Source organism: Zootoca vivipara, chromosome 10 (genome assembly GCF_963506605.1).
Source record: "Zootoca vivipara chromosome 10, rZooViv1.1, whole genome shotgun sequence".
Taxonomy (NCBI): Eukaryota; Metazoa; Chordata; class Lepidosauria; order Squamata; family Lacertidae; genus Zootoca; species Zootoca vivipara.
In genome coordinates this window covers 60,292,874-60,312,818 of record NC_083285.1, presented here as the reverse complement: position 1 = coordinate 60,312,818, position 19,945 = coordinate 60,292,874, and the positions used below count along the sequence as shown (strand labels likewise).

Sequence of the window (19,945 nt, the reverse complement as noted above, 5' to 3'; positions counted from 1 at the left end):
TTTTTTTCCCCCAAGGAAGAAAGCTTTCCTCAAAGGGATTAAAAAGCTAGTTAAATGACCATCACGGAGGTCATTATAGCAATAAGATATATTTTTTCCAAAAAAAAATTAAACTCTGGCAGTCTCTCACACTCTTGGATTACTTTGATATTTTACTTTTCTGACTTAAGAGAATAAGAACATTTGTGATTTTTCCAAGTAAGCAGCTATAGCTTAACTTAGTGGTTAACCCCCAGCCAATAAAGGGCTCCCCTCCCATCATATAGTAATATGGGCCAAAGTATATATATATATAAATATTTCTCAAAAACCCTTTTAGGTCATTATGCCAGGGAGTTATTAGGTTGGAAAAGAGCTTCTAGGCAAATGATGCAATTCACGAACCTTTTACACCAGAAATAATGGTTGGATTATTTCTGCCTCACAAGCAGTCTTGAGGTCTTGATTTCTTTTTTATTTTTGGAGTTCCTACACAAAAGGCAATGTTCCTTTGCTGTTGAGTAATAACACAGAGCAGTTTAAAAGGTGAAAGGAACCTCAACACTGAATAGGGAGATTGTAATTAAAGTTACAAACGTGGTAATGAGAGCAGGTTGTTTTGAATCAGGGAGAGAAGATCTTAATTTTCTCCTTAGGATTCTTTCTTCCCCTGACCGCCCCTCCCTTCTTTGCTCACATTGTTATTTTCTGCTGCCAAGGATGCCCGATTCTTCTAAGTCCCCTTTATGCTTAATTATGTGTAGGTAAGGATGCAGGTTCGATTTGGTTTGGGCCATGCTTTAACACAAACCTACCCGATTTGCCCTTCCTACAACAATTTGTGAAGAGTCGGACACGACTCAACAACAACAACAACAACAACAACAACAATTTGCAAACCAAAACCCAACTACCCTTCAAAATCCATGCTTCTTTCATCATTCTGGTCTCAAGAAATATCTGAAATAATTAAATCACTTCTTTAGGCCTTCCCATAACTGCCATTGCTAAATATGTGGGCTGATCACATGAAAAGCTTGTCATTCTAAAGTCATGGATGTTGGCTGCAGCTAGGACTTCAATAGCCCAGCAATGGAAAACCTTGAAAAATGTACATTTGTCTTCATGGTATAAGAACTTAGGGACTTTAGCTGTTGCAGAAAATAATACCGTAAGTGCATGTTTAAAGAGGGATGGAGGGTCAGAATGCCATCTGTTGGGAGTTTATTTCTTATGTTTTGGACTTAGGTGCTCAACATTCACCAACCATGGCAGTTCAGGATATATTGAAGCCTTGGTTTGTTACCATTTCTTTGTCTTATTTTTTTGCTTGCTTTTCTGTTACATTGTACGGTGCCCTGCAACTGCACCATTTGGGTGATTTTTTTGTTTGTTTCGGTACTTCCTTTTTCATTGTAGCATAATGATCATTACTATGTTACAATAGAAAAGAAGAACTAAAACAAAAATAAACATTTGCCCAAATTTTTCAAGATCGTTCTCTAGCCATATGGGGGAAGATTCATTGGCATTGTGTACAACTAGAGTGCAGGCTAGAAATAAAAGCATACCTAATATGCAGTTGGGACACGGGTGGTGCTGTGAGTTAAACCACAGAGCCTAGGGCTTGCCGATCAGAATGTTGGCGGTTCGAATCCCTGTGGCGGGGTGAGTTCCCGTTGCTTGGCCCCAGCTCCTGCCAACCTAGCAGTTCAAAAGCATGTCAAAGTGCAAGTAGATAAATAGGGACCGCTACAGCAGGAAGGTAAACGGCGTTTCCGTGTGATGCTCTGGTTCACCAGAAGCGGCTTTGCCATGCTGGCCACATGACCTGGAAGCTGTATGCCGGCTCCCTCTGCCAATAATGCGAGATGAGCACGCAACCCAGGAGTCGGTCACAACTGGACCTAATGGTCAGGGGTCTGATATATATATATATATATATAGTGTGTGTGTGTGTGTGTGTGTGTATTAAAAAATGTCTAGTAGCACCTTATAGACCAACTAAGTTTGTTCTGGTATAAGCTTTTGTGTGCATGCACACTTCTTCAGATATTAGTAGAAACTGCTTGCAAGAAGGTGTTGATTTGGCAGAATTGCAGACAAAGATGTGTTTATTAAGAGAAAAAGCAAAAATGTGGAGAGCTGGAAAAAATGAGAAACAGAGGGAAATTTTAATTGACAGACTCGGACAATTTCCTCAATCCAAGGTCTGGCTAGTGGGGACCGTGTTGGTGGGAGAAGTTGTGCAGCTTCGCTGGCCTTGCCACCCATATCTAGGGGAAAACTATGGACCCGGGCCCTGCTCCACTGCCCTGTGGTTCTGCAGAACCCCCTAACTGTGAATAGGACTTTGCTATCTTTGAGATCCTCTTGAGCAGAGTAGGTTGGTTGATTAGCGCATCTGGGCACTGCCTTACCAATCTCAGTCTGCAAATCTTAGCCAAGGAAGGAAAGGGGCACACAGAGAGGGAGAAAGCAGTGATTTTGCACACACACACACGGGGAATGAAACAATCACATACAGAGAAAGGGGTGATTACATACACATGCACACTCACAGAGCCTGCCAACTGCCACATGAAGGTCAGCAATAAAACTGGTGTCAGTGAAATTAACTCTTTATTCAAAGAAACCAAACAGTGCAGGCCTAGTGGTCACAGCAACTCTTCCCCGTAGGTCTTGCCGCAATGAGGCAGTTGTGAGGACTGAAGGTCCCCGCCTTCCCACCACTCTGTAAGGTTCCTTACCCAGCAGCCCAAGGCTCTGCTTTCTTGTTACTCATTGCCCTGTCCTTCTCATTTCTCACTGTGTTCTGGGAGACCAAGGTTGAGGGAAGCCAGTCACAAAAGGACGGGGAGACTGCCTGGCTTCTTCAGCAACCTGCCTCATTTCTGTCTCTCCCCCCTCCCTCTCCTGCCCCTGAATCTGTACTGCTTTCAGCCACAGCCTCTTCCAGCTCACTAAACCCTGTTGCCCCTTCAGCCTCCAACACCTCCTCCTCCTCCCAGTCTTCTCCCTCTGACCTCTCATCGTTGCCCCACCACCAACCCTGTGGCTCTGAACCTTTCCCCCCTGGGGTTTCCCCAGATGGCGTCTCCTACCAACTCCTCAGCATCCAGCCAGTGCTTTTTTCCTGGGGGGACTCAGGGGGACGCATACCCCCTAACCATTTTGTGAGTCTAAGTTCACATGGGAGGACAAAACTAGAATGAGTTGACTCTACCCTGGGACTGGCTCTGGCACCACCTACTGGTGGCCTCCCTGTCCTCCACCCTACTAGTTCCAAAGGGCACCAGCCATCACAGCTCTTAAAACACCTTGCCCTTTTCCTCCATCTTCTTCCCATGCCAGACGCAGTATGTCTTTTTGACGTGCCACGTCCATTACTCTTAGCCTCATTTGACTTCCACCTAATCACAACTGAGCTTCTTGGGTGCCTTTTTAACAGGGTCAACCGAGAAATTATGGGCAATTCGCATTTAAATAGATCTTCCCCAAATTTGCTGATCATTGGGTGGGTGTGTGTCTGTCTGTTTTTGTCCCAGAGATCACATAAAATATTACATTTGGGGGTGGGGTGGGGGGCTGTGGTACAAAGAAGAAAACAAAGGGAACGGTAACAATGTGGCCAAGCAGCTCGAATCTTCTAATTTATGTAGAATGGATTATTACTTCGACAACTTGACCCCGGGCAAAAGTTCCTCAGCTGAGAAGATTTACAATCTAATTATGCAGCAAGTTCTGCTGTGGCAGTTTGGGTCTTCTATTATATTACATTACATTAGCTAAAATAGCTGCTTCCTCACTCTCTTGGTGTTCCATGCACTCCGATCGTCTACTCTTTGGCTGCTCTTAGTTAAAATATACATATTTATGCTGATGCCTTCTTGCTCCCAACAGCAGCCGCGGGATTAAGCAGTCGATGCTTTACATGTTCTGCAATTTGGGAACTCGCTCTCAGCTGAGTGACTTTAAAGGACCATCAAAGTATTTTTCATAATTTTTCCAATGACCATTTTCGCTCCCCCTACCCCAACTTGCCCACAAATAACTCAATGAAAAAGCCTGGAGCTAAGATCTGTTTTGTTTTCCCATGATTCTTCCCTGCAAGCACATTTAGTTCACTATAGGGCATAGCAACACTGGGATTTATTTATTTATTTGCTCCTAAATATATTGCACAGTATGGGGCTTCCAGCATACAAAGACACCTGAATATTGTTTTAGACCACTCGGCCATCAAACCTGGCATTGGTTATTCTAGCTGGTGGTGGCTAGGGGTGAACAGATGTGACGACTTAGAATTGCAGAGTTGGAAAAGAACACAAGTGTCACCTACGTCCAACCTCCTGCAATGTAGGAATGTCAATTCCCCACATATTCACTCATCAATCCGTTCCATCCCATATCCACATTAACCCAACGTGCAGCAGAATTCATATTTAACTATGCATTCAAATGTATTTTGTCAAACTGAATTCTTCAAATATCCATCACTCAAAATAACCAATCAACGGTAAGCTAACTCTGTATACATACTTGATTGCATGCAGAAAATTCATTTCTACTCCACAGGTCTCTTGTGGAATGCTTACTCCTTACTCCAAGGGTATCCAATCATCTGGGAGTACATTTGGAAATCTAAGAAACTGTAGCAGGCCCCACAAAATGCCCAGATAGAATTACTAATAGCAATGTGAAGCACTGCCAGCAGCCCATAGCAGGCAAAACACCACACCAGTGTGGTTTAGTGGTTAAGAGCAGTAGACTCATAATCTGGGGAACTGGGTTCACGTCTCCGCTCCTCCACATACAGCTGCTGGGTGACCTTGGGCTAGTCACACTTCTTTGAAGTCTCCCAGCCCCACTCACCTCACAGAGTGTTTGTTGTGGGGGAGGAGGGGAAAGGAGAATGTTAGCCGCTTTGAGACTCCTTCGGGTAGTGATAAAGCGGGATATCAAATCCAAACTCTTCTTCTTCTACATGCCTACAAAAATACAATGGTACCTCGACTTACAAACGACTTGACAACCGAATTTTTCGACTTACGAATGAGGCAAATGGCCACACGCTTACAAATTTCTCAACATCCGAACGGAAACCGCGGCGGTTTTAGATAGGGTTTTATCGACTTACGAATTTTTAAATGGGGTTGCTTTGACTTGCAATTTTTTTCATTTCCAATGCATTCTTATGGGAAATCACGTTTCCAATGGCGCTTTTCAACTTACACATTTTTCGACCTTCGGAACGGATTAAATTTGTAAGTCAAGGCACCACTGTAATAAACTACAATGCAAGCAAGCTCCCCAGAAACAGGCAATCTACCCTAAATCAGTCAGTAGTACCCCCACACTTGATAGCATCATGTCCTGCCTCCCTTTTATCCTTGAATTCAGACGATCCCAGAGAAATGTTCAAAATGTCCAAAACCTCGCAGACACACCTGCGGATGCTGACTAACTCCTAAATGTGTTTATCAGCATTTATTTCTGTATGCCCAGATTTGGGAGCTTGTTGATGTCCATGAATGCTGACAATCCCAAGGATGTATGAAAATGTCCCTATTTTTCAGACATATACCAAGGAGTCAAATTTGGGTGAATTTTAACATTCACCAATACAATTCTGAATCTTCAGACAATTACAAAAAAATAAAATAAAATAAATCATCTGGGTTTGTTAGCTTTCACATTGTGAAGGTTGTTGCTCAACAAATTTCGGAAAACTTCCTTCTTCCCTCTCCCTTTCTTACGGTAAATGTCATCAATTTAGCAAATGATTTACCATCATTTATGGTGCCTACCCTTCCCAACACGGGAATTGTGCCAGCAGGGAGTGTGATCATCAGAGAGCCGAATGTAGTTCTGATACTCCGTTTCCTATAATGCCTTTGCTTTCTTCATGCACTAGGAAGCATCCTTCTCCAAGCATTTAAGAGATCAAGGGAAGAAATTATGATGTGATTTGGTGCTTTTAATAAGGATGCAATCTATGACATGCCTAGGATTGCATTGTAAATCTTGTCCTCAGCCACAGCTAACAGACATGTTCCATGTCACAGGTGTACTGTAAATGTTAAAGACAAACCTCACAATATGAAGCATTTCTAACATTTACCGCTGGCCTCCTAAAATAAATGTTAAGAATGACTGGTAAAAGTCAGCATTCGCCAGTTCATTTGCAAATAGATATTGGCTATGATCCATGGGGTCACGAAGAGTTGGACACGACTAAACGACTAAACAACAACAATTGGCTATTATCCCCACTCACCCATATAAAGCAAGGAGTTGGAAGTTCCAAGTTCTAAGGAACAACATTTGGTTTTTAGGCAGTCAAAATACCGAAAGAAAGAAGTGGTTCTTTCTCAACGGCTGGCGACCTCTGTCGCACCAAAGGCCTTAAAGTCAAACTCAAAGTGAGCCATTACTCTGTGACCCTTAATTATTCAGAAATAGTTTAGCAACTGGCAGAAATACTTTATCCTCCCTATAAAGTATGCATTTTGCTGTCTAGATATGTGACCCCTGCTGATGGGTGAAAAGTGATTTCTTGTTTGATAAACTCACTTAGAAGTGAAGGCTGATTAATTGCAGTTAGGAGTCAAAGGTGAATCAGAGAGCTGCTGGAAATAAAAAGAAACCTTTTATATAAGATGATATATTCAAATATATACTGATGTAAAATACCACTCTGTGATTGTCAATAAAATGGGGACACAGTGTCCTTCAGACCACAAGCTGAACGCTTTGGATTATATAATTTTAAAAATGGGAGTTTTCCTTCATGAGCTGTGCATAAAGCTTGGTCTGTAGTGCAGCAGAATGAAGTTGTAGAGTCCCGAGGTGGAGCGAACAAGACCACTTTAGATTGCATGTGGAGGTACACCATTTACAAAAGGTTCTCCCAACCAAAGCAAACCAACCCCATACTGGAAGAAAAATACCTTACAAAGAAAATGGTTCTAAGTGAGGCCTAAGTCTGTTCTGGTTCGGTGAGAGATTTCTACTTGCAGGGAGACCAGTCAGCATTCAGAAATTATTTTACCCACCATCCATCTGAAGTGGAACAATCCATTGGACCACCTCATCTTGTTCCATGCACATGCCAAGTGCAAGGTCTAACCCTCACTGGGTGGTAAACTATTTTTAGCCATCCCTTGTTTTTTTTCCTGTAAGACCAATTACAGTTGTTAACAGTCGTCAACAGGTTTACCACACCTATCAGTCAATCACCCATTCCTACCACCCTTATGAGTAATACCCCTCCCCACCCTCTCACTATATATAAGGGTCTGGTGACTTCTGTTTCAGTGTACCTGAAGAAGTGTGCGTGCACACGGAAGCGCATACCAATGACAAACATAGTTGGTCTCTAAGGTGCTACTGGAAGGATTTTTTTAATTTTGTTGATAAGCGCTGAAACATTGAACCTTCGAGGCTGGATTACTGCAACGCAGTCTGTGTGGGGCTTCCCTTGTGGTTGCTTTTGGAAACAGCAGTTAGTGTCAAATGCTTCAGCATGATTGATGTCAGGAGTGAGATCCCAGCACTGTATCACACCTCTGCTCATAGATCTGCCCTGGTTGCTGAGCCAATTTCAAATCTTACTAGTGGTACATAAAGCCCTTAACAGTATGGAACCAGTAAACTTCTCTCTCGCCTTGTTCCTTATATGTCTGCTTTACCACCTAGATCTGCAGAAATTGCACTCTTGCACAATACAATGTTCACTCCACATCTGTTAGGTGTTTAGCATTCAGTGTACCAACAGCAGACATATCTGTTTTGTTGTTTCAGACTCCTGGTAAAAACAATTCATTTTTTGGAAGCCTACCTGAGCATGTAAACAAGTTTGGCATACTTGTTTTTATTTTTTCCCTGAACTTATTTGCATATTGCTAATTGCTATAAGATTAAGATTAAGATTGCCGGAAGAAATATCAACAACCTCAGATATGCAGATGACACAACCTTGATGGCAGAAAGTGAGGAGGAATTAAAGAACCTTTTAATGAGGGTGAAAGAGGAGAGCGCAAAATATGGTCTGAAGCTCAACATCAAAAAAACCAAGATCATGGCCACTGGTCCCATCACCTCCTGGCAAATAGAAGGGGAAGAAATGGAGGCAGTGAGAGATTTTACTTTCTTGGGCTCCTTGATCACTGCAGATGGTGACAGCAGTCATGAAATTAAAAGACGCCTGCTTCTTGGGAGAAAAGCAATGACAAACCTAGACAGCATCTTAAAAAGCAGAGACATCACCTTGCCTACAAAGGTCTGTATAGTTAAAGCTATGGTTTTCCCAGTAGTGATGTATGGAAGTGAGAGCTGGACCATAAAGAAGGCTGATCGCCGAAGAATTGATGCTTTTGAATTATGGTGCTGGAGGAGGCTCTTGAGAGTCCCATGGACTGCAAGAAGATCAAAGCTATCCATTCTTAAGGAAATCAGCCCTGAGTGCTCACTGGAAGGACAGATCGTGAAGCTGAGGCTCCAATACTTTGGCCACCTCATGAGAAGAGAAGACTCCCTGGAAAAGACCCTGATGTTGGGAAAGATTGAGGGCACTAGGAGAAGGGGATGACAGAGGACGAGATGGTTGGACAGTGTTCTCGAAGCCACCAACATGAGTTTGACCAAACTGCGGGAGCCAGTGGAGGACAGGAGTGCCTGGCGTGCTCTGGTCCATGGGGTCACGAAGAGTCGGACACGACTAAACGACTAAACAACAACAACAATTGCTATAAACTGTTTCACATACACTGCTTAGAGGTTCTTTGCTTATATGGCTGATGAGTTCCTCAAATAAACAAAAAACAAACTCAGGACTGGGTTTCAAGAGTCCATCTCAGGTACAAAGTCCACCAAAAGGCCTTGGCAAAACCTCTCGGATAGGGTTGCCATACATCTGGAGTTTCCTGGACCCAACCAGTATTCAGGCCTCATAAACAGTATCCGGGCAGAAATCGCTGAAATGTCTGTGGAAATCCGGACGTATGGAAGCCCATTTTGGAAGTGTAGATTTTGGCAAATTTCATCAAAAATAGCTCGAAAACTTTTTTTCGTTTGAGATTTTTGAAATATGGCAACCCTATCTCAGTGAATGTATGTTGCAAGGGTGTTGTAGATATGTAACACCGCTGGGAACTCCTTAATGGAAGGAGAACAGGATCCAAAGGCAAGTTATCACCACCAGTCTTGTTCCATAATCTTTTACACCTGCTGCCCTTCAAATGTCATGTGTGACAGAAAACAAGAGGTTTGTTCCATACCATCAACCCGATAAAAGAGAGGATCGTGCCTCAAAGCGGAATGTTAAAAATGCATCATTATATCAGAGTGGCAAACACAAATCATGGTCATATAGGAATTATTCAAGCGGAATCACCTTTTCCAGTTTCTGCTTTTGCATTTTCATATCGGACACCTCTGCGATGCCTGCCCTTCACAATATGTGCAATGGGTTTCTTTGCGTTGTCCTACCCAATAGCACTGAGCTGTAGGCTTTCCTATTCTTCAGAGTCTTCAAAGCACGGCAATGGGAATGGAGTCATTAGCAGGAAAAGGGCTGAAAAAACAAAAAAACAACGTATCTGTGAGCATTTTGCATACATTTTGCCATCACAAATCTTAGCCAAATAATCATATCAGTTTAGTCAGTTACAGCGCCATTCTAACTATGTCTACTCAGAAGTAAGTCATTTAAGCAGGATAAAGATTGATGGTTTAATTGATACAACCTGCATAAACACTGGATCTGAAGGAAAGAGCCTTTGCTTCGGAGATGATGCATTTGCGCATCACAGCAATCATCAACTTACAGAGTCTCTTATGATTGGGTTTGTCTGTATTTGGCAGGCTGGGGTGGATGTTTCAGGTGAGCCGTGAAACGAATGAAGCGATTTTGCACCCATTTGTGGAGAGAGAGGAGTTAGGTTTGTATAAAAAGCTGCCAGTAGGGCCTCAGACCTCCAACTACCACCACACTTTCTTCCCAGAGTACCTCTTCAGATGATGCTAGTGCACAGTCTACCATCATTCCAAGTCTTCCTCTGGGAAGGAAACTTAGCAGCAGCCACAATTTCACCCCTGCTACTGTGCCACTAAAATGGCAGCCCCCTTCCCCAGTTTGCCACCTGAGAATGGGGCATAGCTGCCAAGTTATCCCTTTTTTACAGGGATTTTCCCTTATGCTGAATAGGCTTCCTCGCGGGAAAAGGGAAAACTTGGCAGCTATGGAATGGGGTGTGAGTGTCAGGGGATCCTGGGGATCCTGGCCAATCAGGATCCCTGATGATGTGCTGGAACTCTGGACTCATGGGGCCAGTGTTAGAAACTCAGACATACAAGCTAGGCACCAAATGTCTCCTTAAACCAAGGTTGCAGTCACCAAAATGGAATGTCTAGTTGCCATTTTGGGGCAAGCTGACTCTAAAGTCTTATCCCCACCACCACCAAATGATAGACTGGCTGTGATTGATTCTCAGTTAAACATCTGGTTAGTTCAGAAGACAACCTTGCGCTAGTTAAGAGCTTTGAGGACTGAAACAGGAAAAGTCACTTGATCCAGGCACAGTCAACATATATATTGGCCTATTTCGACCTCATTTTCTTAAGGGTGACATGGACCCATTCATAACATAAGAACATTCTTCACAACTGTGAGCACAGCAGTGGGGTGGGGTAAGTGGAGACAAGTGACAACAATTAACTATAATGTTCACCATTTAGGTTCCTGAAATTCATTCCAATTGTGCAGATAAAATATTAAGGGAGCTGGGTATGTTTAGCCTGGAGAAGAGAAGATTAAGGGGTGATATGATAGCCATGTTCAAATATATAAAAGGATGTCATATGGAAGAGGGTGAAAGGTTGTTTTCTGCTGCTCCAGAGAAGCGGACATGGAGCAATGGATTCAAGCTACAAGAAAGAAGATTCCACCTAAACATTAGGAAGAACTTCCTGACAGTAAGAGCTGTTCGACAGTGGAATTTGCTGCCAAGGAGTGTGGTGGAGTCTCCTTTTCTGGAGGTCTTTAAGCAGAGGCTTGACAGCCATGTGTCAAGAATGCTTTGATGGTGTTTCCTGCTTGGCAGGGGGTTGGACTGGAGGGCCCTTGTGGTTTCATCCAACTCTTCTATGATTCTAATTCTACAGGATGTGGCACTAATGTGTTGAAACAGTTAATATCCAATGGTTCCCAGGAATGCACCTCCAGATGGTGGAGACGTCAGGCGCCATCCTGGCACCCGGGCATCTTCACTTGGTTGCAAGTGGCTGATAGCCAGGTGCTAAATGCGCCTGGTACCTGGCTAATTTCAAACACTGCATGGGGCTTAAAGACCCCTTGCTCACCAACAAAGTATGGTATGCTTCTCGTCCATTTGCCAAGGAAAGACACAGATCTTTCTGAAGGCAGCCCTGTTTAGGGAAGCTTTTAATGTTTAAGAAATTATTGTATTTTAATATTTCTGTTGGAAGCCGCCTTATTATTATTATTATTATTATTATTATTATTATTATCATCATCTCGTGGGACCAGATTTTGTGTGTTGTTTCCCCCATTAGTCTACAATGTGTGTCTAAGTTAAATAAAAGTTTGTAGTTACAGGTAGGTAGCCGTGTTGGTCTGAGTCGAAGCAAAATACTGACTTCTGTTTCAAGTGTATCTGAAGAAGTGTGCATGCACACGAAAGCTCATACCAAAATAAAAACTTAGTTGGTCTTTAAGGTGCTACTGAAGGAATTTTTTTATAAAAGTTTGTAGTCGTCTAAATGGCAGCCATCCTCTGAATTGCCAAAAAAATGTGTAGCAGCAAGTTTTGCTGCTGTTCAGTGTAGAGGAGGGAGAGGGGAGATTGCAATCTATTTCCCAACCTGAGTCATTTATCCCCTATTAGATAAAAGTATAATAGACTATACCAAAAGGGTCACTGGCCTTCCATTTAATGATATTGCCAGCACCAATCTACATTTTTTTCTTTCTCCCGGCTGCATCCCACAACACAGAATAAATGGCTGATCTCTTCACAATAACAGCTGATTTCTATTTATTAAGCTAAAAAGGTCACCATTTTCTACGGCTAGGCCGCCCCGCACTATTGATAATTTTATGCATAAACAAATGGCAAATTTGTGCCACATAAATATGCATTAGCAATTACTTTTTCTCCGGGCAACGCTCACCGCATGCAAATGCATCCCCCTGGTAGGGCTGGGTAGCTTTTGTTTTAGCTCTTGAATGGCCAAACAAAAGAGCACAATAATAATAATACACTGATTTTTTTAAAAAAAATAAAATTAAATAAATGCCAATCAATAGGAAATGCTAATGCAAAGGTAAATGGCAAGAAACTTGCTTGAAAGGAAGAGAAGAAAGAAAAAGAGGAAAAGCAACAAACAAACGTAATGAAAGGATGGTGGGGGGGAATATTGCATATGGGCGGCTCTCAATTTTACACCTATTTCAACAATTAAAAAAAAGAAAGAAAGAAAGAAAAAGAAAATCCTGAAATGGCTAAATTGCTCTTGAAATGGTAACAGACAGACTGGCATTAAACCAGACACCAGATGGAGGAAGGAGAAAAATACATACAAGTTGAATAAACACCAAAGAGGACACAAGCGCACATAGGGAGGGTGAGGGAGAAAAGGGAAATGGTTGGGTATGTATATGCAGAGTTTTGAAGGTAATTTATGCAGTTCTGGAGTTGTCACAAATCCATTCCTGTTTCTGGGTGTTTCATTTTTTTAAAAGTGGAAAATATACCCAAGCATCAAGAAGTTGCTGTCCGAAAAGTAACCGACTTTGTTGCAATTAATTGAGATTATTATCTGCATGCACTTCTTGGTGTGGTTGGTTTTTTTTTTTTAATCAATGAGCGTTACACAAAAATAACATAAAAATGCAATGGGACAGTATCGTGAGAACAGATTGGAAACAGGAAATCAATAATAACAGGGTCCTATGCGATGGCACTGGGAAAAGCCAGGCAAAATGATGTATTCACAAGACACATCCTGTTGGGGCCTTAGCTCTTGACACCTTGTCATTATCTTTTAGGCAAACTAACCCAAGAGTGTTATGATGTTTCACTTGAAAGTGGAGGAGCTCCAACTTCATTAATCTGTATGATGGGTGGAAAACCTCAAGTCCGAGGGCCAAAAATGACCCCAGGGCCTCGGGACTCTCCCTTGCTCTATTTCCCTCCCTCACTAGATCCAGCAGGACTCCTCTTATTCTGGAACAGGACCTGTCCCAGATTTCTGGGAAAACTTATTGGAATCTGCCATGGGTCCCACCCAGTTCTAGAAAGTCTTAGACCATGTAGAGCCCAATTGCCAAGTCCTAATTTGGTACCCAAGTGCTGAGAGAGCACTGCAAATTCCAAAAGGACAGTCATTTATCTTCTTGCAGCTAAATGAACAATGCGTGCTGTGCCACTTAAACAACCATAGATAACATTGCATGACATACGAGCCAGTTTTTAGGGGCTAAGGCAGTTCCTCCCCCCATTTTTTTAGGGGACCAGGCCCCATCAATGCTCAGAGGGTGTTCTGCTCTGCCCCAGGCTCCTCACAACTATACACATGACATCAGGACAATGTGGGGGGGGGGCTCCATCAACAAGAGAAGATGGCATCTCTGTTGCATGATAAAAGCTTTTATAGATCACACCACCTAAAAACATCTCCCACTATGAAATTAGTTAACTGTTATTAACGTGTTCTTTCATTAAGGTATTAAGGGCTCTTAGCTCTCTCTCTCTGGATATCAGTGAAGCCTATAGTTTTGTGCCAGACTCCAGATGCAGTTTGGGAAGTTGTCCAGAAACCCACTCCCAAAATTCATAAGGCTGGGCTTCTCTCCCAGCTCTCACCAAATGCTACAATTAATGGAGGGTATCTGAAAAATAACATTGGCAAAGCGCACACAAGACACTGTTTTAATCCCATATCCCTATCTTTGAGTAGAAGAGATTGCTACTGAAGTCACATTATCTTCACCCCCTGCTCTAAATAGATCTGTCTTAAATAAATCTCCATATATTATGTCATTCTTCCATAAAGTCATAGGTGTAAGAACCAAGAATACTGAGTTCTCTCAACTCTCCTAGTCCAATATTCTCTCTATTGAAAAATATAGACACCCAGAGGAGACACAGATTCTGCTACCAAAACCTTTCAAAAGGAAACAATCTCCCTATTGGCTGTAGTTTTGTGGTGGGGAAGTATTAGAAGAAGAAAACTATGTGCCAAACTGATGCACAGCATTCACACAAATGTTAAATGCTGTTGAAAGATGCCCGTTTTTCAGAGCTTTGGGTACTTTTTGCAAAAATATTGCCTTCATTCACTCTCATCCTCAACTTGTTCTTTGTGATATCCCTGCAGTGCCTACAGAGCATTGAGATGATATCCCATTCACTGCGTGGTCCCTGACTGGTTATGTGGAGTCATGACTATTCACCGCTTGAACCCTGATTGGCTGATCCATGAAAAAGAAGGCTGTAGCAACAAGGTGGGGCACGGTGCCACACAGGGCCATCTTAAGCGTATAGGGCGCCCGGGCGCCGTGGTGCAAAGATCGCTCAGGCGCCCCCGCCCCATTTCCCACCACGGCTGTCTGGCAGGCGCAGCCACGCAGCGCCCCCCTGGCAGTTCGGCGCCCTGTGCCACACAGCCTTGCCTTAGAACCAGCCCTGGTGCCACAGTAGCAGCAGCAGCCAGCAAAGCAATGGGACAGGATGGAGTAGAAAGATAAAACCCACCCAATCATTTTTTTTATTATTATTTGCTTCTCAGCGGATAAAAATTCCTTACTGAGTGAAGTTTTGTCAGACTCCTTCCCCTCCCCAAGATTGCAACTGTTTTATATAAATATTTGACAACTGGGGCTCTCAGAGGACCTCTTAGGAGCCGTGGCTTTTCCAAACGCCAAAGCCATGTTAAAAGCTAGGTTATGGGACATAGAGTGACAGGAACTGACCTTAGCTGTGAGGAAAACATGTTTCCCTCTTTACTTTCATCTCTCCTGGGTGCAGGAATTTATTCCCAATTATTTACAATTCCTGTACAACCCGCAAGAAAGAAGGGCTTTCGCTCTGGCTAGGTTCAACGCTAACCCCTCTAACCTCCTTTGGGGTAGGTTTGCAGGGATGGCAGAAGAAGACAGGATCTGTCCAAGTGATGCCCACTTGACTGAAACTCTGGCTCACATGGTTCTTGAATGCAAAATGTACGATGAAATCCGCCAGCAATACTTGGACCAACTATGTATTCTAGATTGGAAACCGGAGATAGAGTTTATACCAGGCACCCCCAAACTGCGGCCCTCCAGATGTTTTGGCCTACGACTCCCATGATCCCTAGCTAACAGGACCAATGGTCAGGGATGATGGGAATTGTAGTTCAAAACATCTGGAGGGCCAAAGTTTGGGGATGCCTGGCTTATACGCTTCCTATTACAGGGGAGAGATCAGGAGTGTACCAGGACTGTAGCTGAGTTCCTCTATTTGATTTTTTGCCGCTGAAGTACATTACAGGATCCTGCCCCTGTGGGAGACCCTGTTGGAGACCCACTGAGGTGAAACACTCCCTTTGGCAAGTGTTTGTACTGATGGGTTGGTGACGGGATCGCACTGGACTCTTTTTGATTTGTTTTGGTTGGTTTGTTTGTTTTTTAAATGTTTGTAAATGATGCCAATAAAGGGTTGGAATGGATTATTTTTCAGGAACACTTTTTACTCCATTTGCTATTGTCTATCCAAAGATCAAAACTAGAGAATATTTGGCACAGACCCAGAGACCTAACGGGAATGGAATCCGAGACCACTAGGTTTTAAAATTCTATTCTGATTTTTTTCAATTCAAATTGAATAAAAGCAGAAGAAAACAAAAATAACTCAACACAGTTTGTAAGTCCTCAGAGCATAGGTGTATTGGCTGCTTCTCTACTAACTGTCCGGCAGAGCGATGGCACTTAACAAATACTAATTGCTAACCATGGAGTCTAAAGCAATATCCCACTGTGTGTATTTCTATTAAAGCTTATGAGGAGAAGGAGAAGGAGAAGAAGAAAGTCAAAAAAGCCAATGCAATTCTGGGCTGCATCAATAGGAGTATAGCATCTAGATCAGGCATCCCCAAACTGCAGCCCTCCAGATGTTTTGGCCTACAACTCTCATGATCCCCAGCTAACAGGACCAGTGGTAAGGGATGATGGGAATTGTAGTCCAAAACATCTGGAGGGCCAAAGTTTGGGGATGCCTGATCTAGATCAAGGGAAGTAATAGTACCACTGTATTCTGCTCTGGTCAGACCTCACCTGGAGTACTGTGTCCAGTTCTGGGCACCACAGTTCAAGAAGGATACCGACAAGCTGGAACGTGTCCAGAGGAGGGCAACCAAAATGGTCAAAGGCCTGGAAACAATGCCTTATGAGGAACGGCTTAGGGAGCTGGGCATGTTTAGCCTGGAGAAGAGAAGGTTAAGGGGTGATATGATAGCCATGTTCAAATATATTAAAGGGTGCCATATAGAGGAGGGAGAAAGAATGTTTTCTGCTGCTCCAGAGAAGCGGACACGGAACAATGGATTCAAACTACAAGAAAGAAGATTCCACCTAAACATTAGGAAGAACTTCCTGGCAGTAAGAGCTGTTCGGCAGTGGAATTTGCGGCCAAGGAGTGTGGTGGAGTCTCCTTCTTTGGAGGTCTTTAAGCAGAGGCTTGACAGCCATCTGTCAGGAATGCTTTGATGGGTTTACTGCTTGGCAGGGGGGTTGGACCAGATGGCCCTTGTGGTCTCTTCCAACTCTATGATTCTATGATTCCAAGAAGAAGAAGAAGAAGAAGAAGAAGAAGAAGAAGAAGAAGAAGAAGAAGAAGAAGAAGAAGAAGAAGAAGAAGAAGAGGAGTTTGGACGTGAAATCCCACCTTTCACTCCCCTTAAGGAGTCTCAAAGCGGCTAACAATCTCCTTTCCCTTCCTCCCCCACAACAAACACTCTGTGAGGTGAGTGCGGCCGAGAGACTTCAAAGAAGTGTGACTAGCCCAAGGTCACCCAGCAGCTGCATGTGGAGGAGCGGAGACATGAACCCGGTTCACCAGATTACGAGTCCATCGCTCTTAACCACTACCCTCCACCACTACTACTACACCACGCTAAGGATAGCAAAGCAATGAATATGGGCTGTAGCTCAGTGGTTAGTGCAGGCAGATGGTCCCAAGTTCAATCTCCCAAGGAAACATGGGGGTGTACCCTCTCCGAAAGCCTGGAGAGCTGCTGCCAGTCTGTGCAGACAACACTGTACTACATGGACCAATGGGTCCTGACTCAGCGCAAGGCAGCTTTCTGGGTTACTCAACTATAAAGAGGATAAAGCTGTTGTCCATTTTCTATGGCAGCATCTGAAGCATTCCAGAGGGTTAATACATCTCTTGGCACATTTAGCATGGTGTTTAGTTAAATATGTCTTTGATCCCCCCCCAAAAAAAAAGAAAAAGAAAAAAGAATGAATGTAAAGGTCTCCCAAAGTCAATCAGAATGAGGAAAAAGAAAGAAAAGGGCATGGACAGGTACGCTAAAGAGAAATAATGTCAAATTGTTTGATTGTCACATTTCGCACGCATGTTCCCACAGCCGATCTGACTTCATTTAGCAGGGTTAGGCTCCCTGTAACAGGAGGGCAATTATGACTGCGTGGTCCGCAACACAGGGACAGCACTTAAACCAAGAGAAAGGCAAATCCATTGACCAACGGATCATCTTGTTCACACCCAACTGAATGCAGTATCTAATTTTTCAATGTTATTTTACTTTCTACGACAATCATGATGATTTAATAAATGCATTGCTTTGGAATGAAGAGCAGGCAACAGGTGAAAGTGTTAGAGCAGGTTGACAAACAGATCTTCCCCTGCATGCAATTAGATCTTACCACAGCATGTCTTTTGTTATCTTGCCCATAGAAGCAGTCAAGGTTTTTGCCTTCAAGCTAAAGATCTGAAAAGGGAAAGGGGGGGGGGAGCGGCGGGAGGGATTTTATTTTTTTATTTTTTTATTTTTGACATTGACAACTTGTACGGAAGCAGTTTGGGGGCATAGCTGAATGTAAATCAGGAGTCAGGCTAGGAACACAATGATCAGCATTGTTAAAGAGTTTGTCTCTGAACCTCCAGCTTCGATGCCACACTGCATGTGTGGGTAAGAGTTCAAAAGAAGCCGTTCTTTAGAAGTTGCCGAACCACTCTGCATTTCATTGCAGAATGGATTTCAATGTGCAGGGTGTCCTAACCCCCCCCCACACACACACCTCCTTACTTCAAAACTACAAGCCGCCTTAAGAGTTAAAAAAAAGTATTTTTTTTTCCTTATTCCCCGATTCCAGCCTCTGGAGCTATTATCATTTGAAACAGTAATCCTATGGCAGACTGACAGAGCTGTCATTGATAGAGAGTCTAAATACAGTGTTTAGGTAGTCTTATATGCCACACATAAGGAGAGTGGAGGAAACCCCAGACAAGTAATTGATAATACAAACGCTGGCACGTTTGCATGATTGACTCCCAAGACAATCGCATTGTTCCCTGGATGGCTTCCGCAACAGGATAACGATGATGGCATGTTGCAAAAAGTTTCAACTCTCAGAACTGAAACAAACGGTACCCTTCCTCCCCCACCGTTTGTTAATAATCATCACCATATGCCAAAAACCCTCAACATAAGAAGAGACCTAATGGATCAGGCCAATGGCCCATCTAGTCCAGCATCCTGTTCTCACAGTGGCTGGCCAGAAACCTATGGTAGCGCTCTCCTCACTTGTTGTTCCCAGCAACTGGTATTCAGAGTCGTATTTCCTCCAACTTCCTTTCCCTGAGGAGATTGCCATTCTCTGCCTCTTGGCCCACCATCAGATATTCAGAAGTGTGTTGCTGCTAAATAAGGGAAATTCACGTGGCGCTCTAAATGGGGCGGTGGCTCAGTTGTAGAGCCATCTGCTTAGCATGCAGAACATCCCAGGTCCAGTACATGGGATCTCCTAGTAGGACTAGGAATGTTCCCAATCTGAATTCCTGGAGAACCCCTGCCAGGCAGCGTAGGCCCACTGAGGTGGAAAGTCCAAAGGTGGCTTTATATGTACACTTTTTTTATATGGACCCAGGTGGCGCTGTGGTTAAACCACTGAGCCTAGGGCTTGCTGATCAGAAGGTCGGCGGTTCGAATCCCTGTGACGGGGTGAGCTCCCGTTGTTCAGTCCCAGCTCCTGCCAACCTAGCAGTTCAAAAGCACGTCAAAATGCAAGTAGATAAATAGGAACCGCTACAGCGGGAAGGTAAACGGCGTTTCCATGTGCTGCTCTGGTTCGCCAGAAGCGGCTTTGTCATGCTGGCCACATGACCTGGAAGCTATACGCCGGCTCCCTCGGCCAATAATGCGAGATGAGCGCGCAACCCCAGAGTCGGCCACGACTGGACCTAATGGTCAGGGGTCCCTTTACCTTACCTTTACTTGGGATCAAGCTTTATGGGGCATGGGAGGACTTCCTTCGGAGTGCAGGGAATTGCACTGTGCGGGAAATGAGGTGAGAACCAAACAGTTGAATTAGAAGTGAAATGCAAACAAAGCAAAGTTGGCATTTTCCCAGGGACCCCAGCACAGACTGTGTCCAATGAATATGGAAAACAGGAACACATATCTCAGTCTTTGTACTAGAGCAAGTGTGCTTTTCTTTAAGCTAGGGATGGAGAGAAGATGGATCTGCATTCTAGTAGCTCAATGGGTCACCAAGAATCTCTTGCTCCTAATTTTTCAACACTTACCTATGGCCCTTCCCCTATAGCAGTGTTTCCCAAACTTTGGTCTCCAGCTGTTTTTGGACTACAGATCCCATCATCTCTACCTAGCAAGGCCCGTGGTCAGGGATGATGGGAACTGTAGTCCGAAAACAGCTGGA

The 19,945-nt window shown here is 43.6% G+C and overlaps 1 protein-coding gene across 4 annotated transcripts in view; it reads right to left on the bottom strand.

Annotated features, from left to right (window-relative positions):
* Nucleotides 1–19,945, bottom strand: part of SOX5 (SRY-box transcription factor 5) — a 729,285-nt gene that overhangs the window by 563,054 nt on the left and 146,286 nt on the right. For 3 of the 4 annotated variants that reach the window (XM_035127886.2, XM_035127887.2, XM_060279173.1), the window contains exon 2: nt 9,377–9,556. The gene's annotated coding sequence lies outside the window, so the exon portion shown is untranslated. Of the gene's footprint in view, nt 1–9,376; nt 9,557–17,929; nt 17,995–19,945 lie in introns of all 4 variants that reach the window. The other variant, XM_060279172.1, reaches the window with a different exon arrangement.